This window comes from Marmota flaviventris, chromosome 18 (assembly GCF_047511675.1).
Source record: "Marmota flaviventris isolate mMarFla1 chromosome 18, mMarFla1.hap1, whole genome shotgun sequence".
NCBI lineage: Eukaryota > Metazoa > Chordata > Mammalia > Rodentia > Sciuridae > Marmota > Marmota flaviventris.
Genome location: NC_092515.1, coordinates 33,614,673 through 33,626,777, shown reverse-complemented (window position 1 = coordinate 33,626,777; position 12,105 = coordinate 33,614,673).

The window sequence follows — 12,105 nt, the reverse complement described above, 5'->3', positions numbered from 1 at the left end:
CTCAAACTTTGGTGTCCTCCACTACAAAATAAGCACAGAAGTGAAATTATGTTGGCTGAATATGGTGGCCCATGCCTGTAATCCCAGCAATTTGGGAAGTTGAGGCAGGAAAATTGCAAGTTCAAGGCCAGCCTGGGCAATTTAGCCAGACTACCTCAAAATAAAAATAAATAGGACTGAGGATGTAGCTTAGTGGTAGAGGGCTTGCCTAGTATGTGTGAAGTCCTGAATTCCCAGGACTGTGAAAAATGTAAAAATAAAAAGGAGAGTTCATTGAGCATCTTCTCTATGCCACAGATTTTCCATGTACTATCTAACTTAGTCTTCAACATAATCCCATCCCTCCCCAATACTGGTGATTGAACCTAAAGCCTCACACGTGCTAGGCAAGTGGGCTAGCACCAAGTTACACCCTCAGCTCCTTCTTGCAAAAGCGGAAAGAGAAGTCATCAGTCCTCTGCCCTGGTTGGTTGACAATTATCCTTTGAAAGTTAAAAGGAGGGGTTTGAGGATTTAGCTCAGTGGCATAGCACTTGCCCAGCACGTGCAAAGCCTTGAGTTCAATTCTCGGCTTGGGGTGAGAGGAGTTCAAAGGAGGAAAAGAGGCTGGGCCATAGCCTTGGGAAGTATTGTACTTGGGTGTGGGACTAGAAACAGGCTCCCCTGCGGAGTAGAGAGGTGCTTTTTTATCATGACCTGCCCACTCCACCACTTTCCTCAACCCATTACCATGTTCCCAGGTCTGCTGCCAAGCCCACTGTCATTATGTGGTCCACATTTTCCAAATATATGGGAAGGCAGGTGATGAGCTGTGGTATTAGCTATCCTGGTCTTGTTCCTTCAAAGACCATTAAAAAAATAATTTAGAGGGCGGCATTACTTAATCCCGACAAAACACCTGGGACTAGTAGGGACTATTCAGGCTCTATGAGCCAAGGAGGGAAAGGAATACCTTTTTGAAGAAGGCACTTAAGACACATCTCAAATGTAATCTTTGCATAAGAGCTGCAAATGGTCTTTCTATAAATTCATGCACTCATTCATCATCCATCCGTCCATCCATCCCTTCATCTATCCATCCGCGTCCATCGATTCCTTCCTCGGCTCACATTTATCTCCTGTATAGTTAGGCAGACAAAGTCTGTGGTACCTGTTTTCAATGAGGTCTGATGCCCACAGGCTCTTGATGCCACTCAACACCTGTTTGCAGCCTGGGTGTGAAAGCAGGTGCCTCTGGGTAACAGAGAAGTGAGATGGCTGTGATCCCTCAACACCATCCCTGGACTCTGTGATTTTCCATCCCATGTTAGAAATATAGTTTCCTTTCATGGCTGCTTAATCATCATGGCTCAGAAGACCATAATACTAAATTAAAGTGAAATGCAATTGCTCTGCCAAGTTCTACATTGCCAGAATTCAGTGGATAACAACAGGATTCTGTAAGCATCTCCAAGTAAGAATTTGCTGTGGGAGTAGGGGGAGGGAGGAAAAACAAAGTCTCCTTTCCACATATGCCCTATAGCCAGGCTGACACAACAGAAATGGAAAACAATTGGCACAGGCATAAAATTCTATGACAAAAGGAAACTTGTGAAATAGAAAAATGGATTTCTTGGGGGAAAACATAACTTCCTTTGACAATATTGTGTTTAGGAAAAGAACTTTGTAGTCTGAGGATATTCTGGTCATTAAAAGTAGAAGTTTTTTTTTTTTTCTTTTTGAGAGGGGATGGAGGCTCTTAATACCCCCAAACATACCCTTTCAAATCCATATTAAAGTTAATCATCAATTGGAAGCCAGAAATGATATTGGAAAATCATTCTTTTACAAACGGAAACTATTATAATTTAAAAGAGTGCAAATGAAACCATACATTTTCAGAAGGAGATCAATGAAAACCACTTTATTAGAAAATATAAATCACTTTTTAATTTCAGATGCAACAAGAAAAGAACTCATTTTTTCTGTTTCATTGAAATTGATTGGTACACCTGCAGAGAAAAGCAGCTTTATCATCTCGTTATCAGCCAATTAATATGCAGGTCTAAATGTGAATACTATTCCAGTTAACTAGAAATGGATGATTTTATTGAAGTCTTAATAGACTAGGAAAAACTGCCTTCCACCCTGCTAAATGAGGTCAGTTGAGAAAAAAAAAATCAGAAGTGCATAACTTGGGATGGGTACAATCTAAAACAATTTCTCTAACTCTTTGGACCACAAGAGAAATGGGAGCAAATTGGCATGTCTGAAAGCAGAGGTTCCTGTTACATGGAAGAGAAATCAGAATATTGAGTTTTCTCTTAACTGAAAAAGAGAACTATTTGGGTTTGATTCTGAAGTCTGACACTCTTGCTATTCAAAGCTTGACTCTCTTTAGTCATTGGCCTTAACTTCGTTTTGATCAGAAGTCATTGAGAACTGCAAAATAAATAATGCCTATTTACCATTCTTCCAGTTTTTTTTCCCCCAGTTTTCTGCTCATTTTCCACTCTGAGATGTTCTTCCTGACATACAAACATCTTCAAGTTCTCTGTAGAATTTTAACTTGTAATACAGGTAAGTGCCCCTGGGGATAATCTAATTCACACTGAGGTATAACTAGTATCATCCATTTCCAAGGACACTTTAAAAGAGCACAACTTAATGCAGAGGTGATAGCTGGGCACAGTGGCTCATGCTTGTATTCCCAGCTACTTGGGAGGCCGAGGCAGGAGAATCTCTTGATCCTAGGAGTTTGAGGCTGTAGTGCACTAGGTCAGTTTTGTGTCTACACCAAGTATGAGTAGTGGGATTTTTCCTATGTTGGCTACTGCATTCCAGTCTTGGAAGCATAGTGAGACTCAGTCTCTTGGGGAAAAAAACAAGAAAGCAGAGATGATGGAGCAATACAGTGGAGGAATTGATACCAATCTCCATGTTCCTCTCCCCAACAGCATTTAGACAGCTATAGCCCTTGAAGGGTCTGAGGGTCCTATTATGAGTTAAAAACAACACAATGGAGAAAAAAAGGGAGAATAATTGCACAGAAAGGATTGTTGAGGATATTGGCTGAGGTGTCTAGTGTGGGATGAGGGGGCAACAAAGAAGAAGGGCAGGAGCCATAGTGTTAGTCACTTAGCAGGTGCCACTGTGGGTCCCAGTGGTCTGCTCTGCAGAGGACCCTGGCAGCCTTGTCACTGAGGACCTCAGCAGTCCCCACAGCAGTCATAGGCTCTCTACAGCTTTCATGGCAGAGGCCTCCTTAGTGTTCTTCAGCAGGAACTCCAGCAGCCTGCTCCTCCAGGGACTCCAGCAGCTTGTGCCATGAGCTAACGAGTAGCCACTACTGCCACAAACCTCCTGCAGAGGAAGATGCTGCTGTACTTCCTATCCCCAAAGGAGGTGGTGTTGTGCAAACCTGGGGCTAGGGCCACCAACTTCCCCCAAACCTGTGCAAACTCTAGACTCTGGAGATGTGACTTCTACTCCATGTGTGCCCACCCCTCAACACCAGAACCACTGCTGCTGTGGCTAACTGTGCCCTACCTGAACTCTGTGGCTACTCCACAGACACTGGTGCAGCTGCCACTAGGAGTGTATTCATGAGCTAGACCTTGAGCCGGGAGAGATCCCCTTGGCCATGACATCCCTCAAAGATCAGAAGGATCCCATAGTTCTTTGCCACTCCAAGCTCCAACAACCCTTGCTGCCACTGGGGATACTCACAGCCTTTGCTACTGAGGACTCCTGCAATATTCACTTATACTGTCCTTAGCACTTGGAACTGCACAGAGGTCATGAAGCTGTGCCCTCACCAGAGCTTGAGCTTCTGCCACACGCCACCCAGCAAAAGTCCTTGAATTTCCTCATGGGTAAAGGGGAAGCCTGGAAGAGGAGATGTTCCATCAAATGCAGTAGTTTTCAGCTTCAAATAGAATAAATGTTTATTTATTTATTTAAGTGCTGAGGATTTCACCCAGGACCTCATACATGAGCAGGCACTCTACCTTGAGCTGCATCCCTACTCTAAAAGTTGTTATATGGAAACTTTGTAGTAATCATGAAATAAATACCTGTAAACACCTATAACAGATACACAAAAGATAAAGTGAGAGAATCAAAGTCTGTCACTATAGAAAATCATCAAATTCCAAAGGAAGACTGTAACAAAGGGAAAAGGAACCAAGGATCAACAAAACAGCCAGAGAACAATGAACAAAATGTCAGTAGTATTTACTATGAACATAAATGGATTAAATTCTCCAGTCAAAGACATAGTGTGGCTGATGGATTTATTAAAAAAAATACCCTTCTGTAGAATACCTGCAAGAGACTCACTTAAGCTTTAGGGACACAGGTAAACTGAAAATGAAGGGATGGAAAATATACACAAATGGAAACCAGAAGAGAGGAGGGATAGCCATATTTGTATCAGATAAGTAGACTCTAAGTTAACAACAATAAAAAAAAGAGACCAAGAAAATCATTATATAATAGTAAGGGGTCAATTTATGAAGGAGATATAACACTAGTAAATACATATGCACCTAACATTGGAGCACCTAAAAAATCTAAAGTAAATATTAACAGATCTGAAGAGAGACAGACATTAATATGATAATAGTGGAGGACTTCAATACCCCAGTTTCAACAACAGATAAGTCATCAAGATCAAAAATCATTAAGGAAACTTTAGACTTGGTTTATACTGTAGATCAAATGGATCTAATAGACATATATAGAATATTCTGTCAGCAGAAGTCATTCTTCTCAAGTGCGCATAGAACATTCTTTAGGATGTTAGGTCACAAAACCAGTTTTAACAAATGTAATAGGATGGAAATCACAGTAAATATCTTTTAGAAATCAATAACAAAATTTAAAAATTGTGCAAGTTAAACAACATATTCCTGAACAACTAACAAATCATCAAAAAAATTAAAAGAGAAATTAAAAAATATTTTGCAATATATTTAAATGAAAACAACATAGCAGACCTATGGGATATAGCAAAAGCAGTTCTAAGAGGGGTATTTAACACCTGAAAACATCTACATGAAGAAAAGAGAAAAATGTGGGCGTATCTGTATTTCCATGAAGAGATATCTGTATTTCCATGTTCATTTTCATGTTCCATGTATTTTTATGTTTCCATGTATTTTCTTGTTCATTGAAACATTATTCAAAATAGCTGAGATTTTCAGCTTTGCAAGCCACAGGGTTTCTATTGTAAGTATAGTTGGTTTTCTATATCTGTAGTTTGTGCATCTATAGACTCAACCAATCATGGATTGAGAACATTTGGAAAAAAATTACATCTGTATTGAATATTACAGACTTTTTTCTTGTCTACTATGACACAACAGAACAATACAACTATTCACATAGCTTTTACCTTGTATTAGATATTATAAGTAATCTAGAAATGACTTAAAATATATGAGAGAACCAGGAATATCAAGGTTTGCCTGTAGTCCTAGCTACTCAGCAGGTTGAGGTGAGATTGCTTGAATCCAGAATTTTGAGATTGACCCCAGCTATATAATGAGACTCAATCCTTCATCTCCCCCAAAAGTATATGGGGGAATGTGTATAGGTTATATGCAAATATACATCATTTTATGTGAGGGACCTGAACATCTGCATATTTTGTTAATTGCTAGGGTTTCTGGAATCAATCCCCCATGAACTCTGAGGGATGACTATACTCAAACCTGCTGTTATAATATGAAAGCAACCATAGACAGTAAACAAACAAGTGGTGTGTATGTGTTTCAATAAAACTTTATTTACAAGCAGGAAGTGGGCTGAGTTTGGCTTCTGGGCAGTAGTTTGCCAATTCTGATGGTGGAATGTCAGGTGTTAAGGAAGAGATGTGGGGACAGGTTACCTTTTAAGTTAGTAGGGGGCTCAGTTGGTCAGAAGATATCTCTGGTATCCTTTAACTTTTAATTTTCTCAAAATTCACTTGTGTGTTCATTCATTCGTTCCTTCCTCAAGTCATTGCTTAAAAAAATATTTCTATTCCCTCTACTAGAAAATCTGTGAACAAGAATGACTCTGCCCATAGTTTTGGGGTCAGTGGCAACAGTTGGTGTTTCTGGTGATGTTCACTCATAAGTCTTGCCAAGACTTCATTTTTTGGCTTTCAGAAAGTACCTTCTAGTAGAGGCACTTTTTAAATGAAATTAAAAAGGACTTCTTAAGTGCAAAAAATAGATCTTGCAGCTGTAATATACTCAGAATATTACATGTGTCTAAAATGATGAGACCCATTTTCTACATTCAAAGCAGTACTTACAGATCAGTAGGAATTTTGTCTTTCAAGATAGTTATTTAGAAATATCAACACTCTCAAGTTATAGCTATTATTCTGAAAAAAACATTTTTTTTGAGATACAGTTTTGCTAGTTGTCCTGGCTTGTCTCAAACTTGTGGGCTCAAGTTATCTTTCTGTCTCAGCCTCCTGAGTAGCTGAGACTATATTTACGTGTTACCATGGCTGGCTTACTCTGAAAATTCTTAAAATATCAGGGTATGGGCTTGGGGTTGTGGCTCAGTGGTGGAGCGCTCGTCTAGCATGAGCGAGGCCCTGGGTTCTATCCTTAAAACCACATAAAAATAAAGAAACAAAATAAAAGTATTGTGTCCAACTACAACTAAAAAATAAATATTAAAAAAAATCAGGGCATATAGAATATTCTTTAGAAGATTTTTTTATTTATAAATATGTATAATGTTAATGAATATCTAGAAAACCAAGAAATGAAAATAATATTATATATATTCCTAACACTTCAATAAAATATTGCAGGTGCCTAACATAGAACCTGGCACAGAGTAGGTGCTCTGAAAATATTCGTTCAATGAATGAATAATGTATATTTCTTTTGAAAATACAATAAATAGCACATGTTTAACCATTAATGGTAGAATACATTTTTGGAAATAACCAATAGTCCTTTTTAAGTCAATTTGTTGACATTTTGAGTTATCAGTATGTACTGGAATTGGACTATAAAATGCTGGTAGCAGCTGGGATAGTGATTGGAGGGTTTGGATTCTAGTCTCAGTTTTAATGTTAATATGCTCTGTAATTTTAGGAAAATCCACTCAACCATATATCCTTCCTTCCTTTCTTCCACCCATCTATCCATCCATCCATCCATCCATCCATCCATCATTGCAAGCAAGAGAGAGATGGTCCTTTTATTCCAGAGTTTATAGTCTAGGAGAGAACAGACTGATCCTTCTATATGGGCAGGGCAGGACAGGGTCAGGGACATTTACTCTCAAAACCAAAGGACCTCAATTTCCTCATCTATAAACCAAGATAATTGGGCTAGGTGGTCTTCAAAATCCTGTCCAGTTCTGTCATAGTATAACTGGTTTTATTGTTGTTCTTGATCAGAAAGAAAAATTTAAAACATCAGTCTCACCTTGCCTATAGAACTGTTGTAGATTTGGCTCACAATTTTAGGAGCCCCTATCTTTGAATGTCTCTCCTTTAGTTCCCAGGGGTGTGTGTAGGGCAACTTCAGAATGGTTTCAGAAGGGCTGAGATTATATTGATATAGTCTTTTTTTTCTGTGTTAGGGATTGAACCCAGTGCCTTGTGCATGCTAGGCAGGTGCTCTACCATTGAGTTACATCTTCAGCCCTTGCTTCCTATAAAAATTCTTTACTTCACTAAGGAGCTGCTAAGCAGTTTAATAGCTTGGGTATCATGAGTGATCCACAGTCAGATGACCTCTCTTCATAAGGTCAGGGCTGAATCCCACAATTCTGAGCACTGGACTGAGTTTAGAGACAGTCACTATAGCTTTAATCACACATATAGAATTGTAGGTTTTAGTCTTCATCTCTTCTTAGGAACATCAGCCATTCCTGTCCCTTCTCCATGCCTAATGAATCTAATTTTTGAAATACTGCTTTGATGAGAGGATTCTTTTGGCCATACAAGGCTTTAGCTTTGGTTTCACCAGAGACTCACCTGTCACTGTGGCTGTGTGAGTTTGGCAAGTCCCTTATCTTTTGGGGACTCAATTTTCCAGTATTTCTTTATTTTTTTTTGGACCAGGGATTGAATACAGGGGCGCTTGACCACTGAGCCACATCTCCATCCCTATTTTGTATTTTATTTAGAGACAGCGTCTCACTGAGTTGCTTGGTGCCTCACTTTTGCTGAGACTGGCTTTGAACTCTGATCCTCCTGCCTCAGCCTCCAGAATAGCTGGGATTACAGGTGTGCACCACGCCTGGCTCCAGTATTTCTAATGAATGAATTCATTAGATCTTATCATGGAGTCTTCTTACATCACTAAAATTTTTCAGTTCTAGAAATGACCTCAAGCAGTCATAACCCAATTTCCCATTTCAAAAGAATTTATAGTCCCATAAATCCAGAATTTCTTGGTCTCAGGACTGAATAGGTGTTAATTTTAATTTTTAAATTAGTTTTTAAAAAGTTATTTATAAAAGTAATACTAATCAATGTAGGGAATTTGGAAAACAAAGAATAGCAGTACTACACACACACTTACACACACACAAACACTCAGACAATTATGTCATTACCCACCCAGAGGTAGCCACTCTACACACAGATGAATATCTACTTATAGGTAAATATCTATTTTGTCTATAGACAGGAATAAATAACAAAAATGAAATCATGTCCCACATGTCCATAACCTCCTTTGACTTGACAATGAATAGTGAGTATTTTTAGTACTTCTTCTTCTACATTATGATTTTTGTAAGAGGCAAAATGTCTGTGGACCATGGCAGCACTTTCACATCTAATCTTCCCCTTCTATAGGGCAAAGCAGCTAGTGCTCACATAGTCCCAGGGAATTGCATCATTCTCTGTTTCAGAAAATTCTAGTTCCGGTGTCTTGAGAATTGACTGCCAAAGACGGAAGGTGCTAGGGGCTGGGGTTGTGGCTCAGGGGTAAAGCAATCACTTAGCATGTACAAGGCCCTGGGTTCGATCCTCAGCACCATATAAAAATAAATAAAGTAAATTATTGTGTCCAACTACAAAGATAGAAGGTGCTATGAAACTGAGACAAGAGGTAGACAGATCAGGGTTGCAAAAAGTGCAGTTTATCAAGGATTTTCAGATGGAAGCATGCCTGGAGTAGCAGGAAGACAACCAGATCCCTGCACACCAAGGAGGATAAGCTAAGCTGGATAAAGGTGTGCCACAGCCAACCATTAATATTGGCTAAAAAAACCCCCAGAATTTTAGTTGGCCTTTCTTGAAAACTATTAACATATCCAATATCAGTTAAGAAACAGACCAAACATTAGTGGCCACCCTTGGGGCTGAGTATCTTTTTTTTTTTTTTAATGATTGTGAGGATCAACCTACCATCTCAATATGCTAGGAAGAATAGACAGAAGAGAAAGGAGAAGAAAAAGGGGTGGGGGGACTATCTCAGTGACTTTGTTTGTTCTATAGGGTTTAGGATGCTTTCCAAAGCTACCTGGTGGGCAAAATGGCACTGATGACCCGGATGGCTATAAGTCATGTCAAACCAGATCCCTATACCATCTCATTTTTTCCCCTTCTCTTCCTTCTCTTACTCTTTGCTCTTCTTCCCCCTACCCCTTTTTCTTCTCCTTTATCTTCCATCTATTCTTCCTTTTTACTGATTTTCTTTCTCTTCCTTTGATGTTATAATTGGGCTGGTCATTTGCAGAGATGTCCGACTAGTAAATGATCATGCATGTTCATGTGTGTCTATGTGTATGCGTATTTGGATGGTTGCACTTCTGGACTTCATTCTGCTGAGGTATTAAAGGCACATCTTAGGGGCAACCTCTGAAGGCCAGTCAGATACTTCATTGGAAATATTCAAGGGATCGATTGGCTTGAGTCATCTTGAGTAGTAAGTTCCCTGCTCCTGGTTGTATCCAAGCAGAGACCGGCTGACTACTTCTAGGTATTACCATGTCCTCTGACAAAAAAACCTTATCTGAACCCAAAATTTTGGTCCCTGTACTAGATTGGCTCTGAAGTTTCTCCCAAACATTTTAGACTAGGGTATGCCTCCAGGTTAGAGTCAACAATCTTTAAATTCCTTCTCTGTATTAGGTTCTCTGATTCCATGACTCTTGTGATATATACTTTCCCCTAAAGTGATAGCATTTAACTTTCGGAAATTAATACCGGTTAAAGAAAAACTTAAAAGAGCAGGGAGGTTTAACTAATGGCAAGTAACAAGATTTCAGTTTATTTAAACATTTCAATAATTTAGGCTTTCTCTGTCATACATTTCTATGGTTACATGATGGGATGTCTTAAATGATCAAAGTATTAAATACATGTGGACGAGTATTGTATTAAATACATGCTTGATGGAAAGATGTTAGTTTTTACCTGCATGTTTGAACAAGCTCCTAGGTCCTGCATGGAACGTCACACTAAAGACCCTTCAAATGCCTTGACTGAGCAATTTGGCGGTACCCCATTTTCCCATTTTAAAACGTTTCAGATTCCCTTTGCTCCGTGAAATGCATGGAAGCTGCTTCTGACCACAGAGACCAATGTGCTGTTCCTTTTATCTCCAAAACGGGGTCCCAATTGGTTCCAGGGAAAGCGATTTCCCCAAACTTGCTGCCAGCTGTAATTGGCTTATATGTGACCCATCCATTTCTACACGCCTGTTAGGGCTGGGTGCTGGGGTCTCTACAGTTCCTGGCAGGCAGCTGGATGGACACAGCAAATACCAGGTGGAGTGGCAGAACCTCTTGGGTTGAGTCACCTACCTTGTTTATTCTGTGCCCTGCTGGATGGGGAGGTCTCCTATGGAGGCTGCCCTTGAAATCAAGCAGACATTTGAAATCAGTGGAGGGAAAAAAAAAAAAAAAAAAAAAAAAAACCACTCCATCTTTCCTCTTCCTTTCCCCTTATTTCCTTCCTTTATCCTTAATTCACAGGTAGGAATAAATCATAAAAATGTCTTGGGTTAAACCTGGATTTGCCTCCTAATGGCTTACTGACCTTGGGAAACTTTTTCAGACTCTTACTGCCTCGGTATCCTCATCTGCAAAATGGGAATAATGATAACACAAGCCATTGTAGTGTTGTGAGGAGAATATTGGTTGATGTAAGGGAAGCACCGAGGACAGTGCCCGTCTGTGTTTGTGGCACCTAAGGCCTATCTTGAACTGAGCATGGGCTCTTTGATGGGTGCTGGGTGCTGGGTATGTGACCATGACCCTTGAGAGACTCAGAGCCTGCAGAACCCCAGGGAGATGTGATTGTATTCTTCTCTTCCTGTATTTCCTCCCCTCCCCCTTTCTTCCTTTTGGTTTAGTTTCCTACTGCTGCTGTAACAAATGTCCACAAACTTTCTGGCTTAAAAAAATACAAATATTTATTGCTTCTAGTACCACAGGTCAGAAGTCTCAGTGGACTCAATATCCAGGTTTAGTGTGTACGCTCGTTTCTGGAGGCTCCAGGGCAGAATTTAGTTCCTTGCCTTTTCCGGCCTCCAGAGGCTGCTCCCACTTCCCGGCACGTGACCCTTTCCTGTCACTGATTTCTGCTTCCCTGGTCACATCCTCTCTGACTCTCTTGCTTTCCTCTCTCTCATGGAAGGACCCTTGTGATGACATCAAACCTACTTGGATAATCCAGGATAACTTCTCCATTGCAAAATCCTTGATTGAATCACATCTGCATCGTCCCCTTTACCAGATGGATGCTCCTCGGTTTAGGGTGATGTCCTTATAAATCCACCGCAAGTTCAAGGCGCCTTAAGTCAAGAACATCATAGGTCACCAATACATTGCACTTGGACCATCAGCAGTTTTTGCTTCTGATTGTGTGGCAGGCGGGGAGCTGTGGCTTGCTGCAGTCCAGCCTTGTGAGAGAATATCCCTTTGCATATTAATAGTGCAGGAAATTACCAAAATCCAAGATTCAAAATACAGTGTCTGCTATAATGCTTACTGCTTTCACACAATGAGAGGGAAACCACTGTAAATCAAACCATCTTAATTGGGGACTGTCTGTATACAAAAGGGTCTTAATAATTTCCATGATTAGGACATAGTCACTGGGGGCTATTATTCTGATTGTCACACTTTTCCCCCTTCCTTTCTTTTATT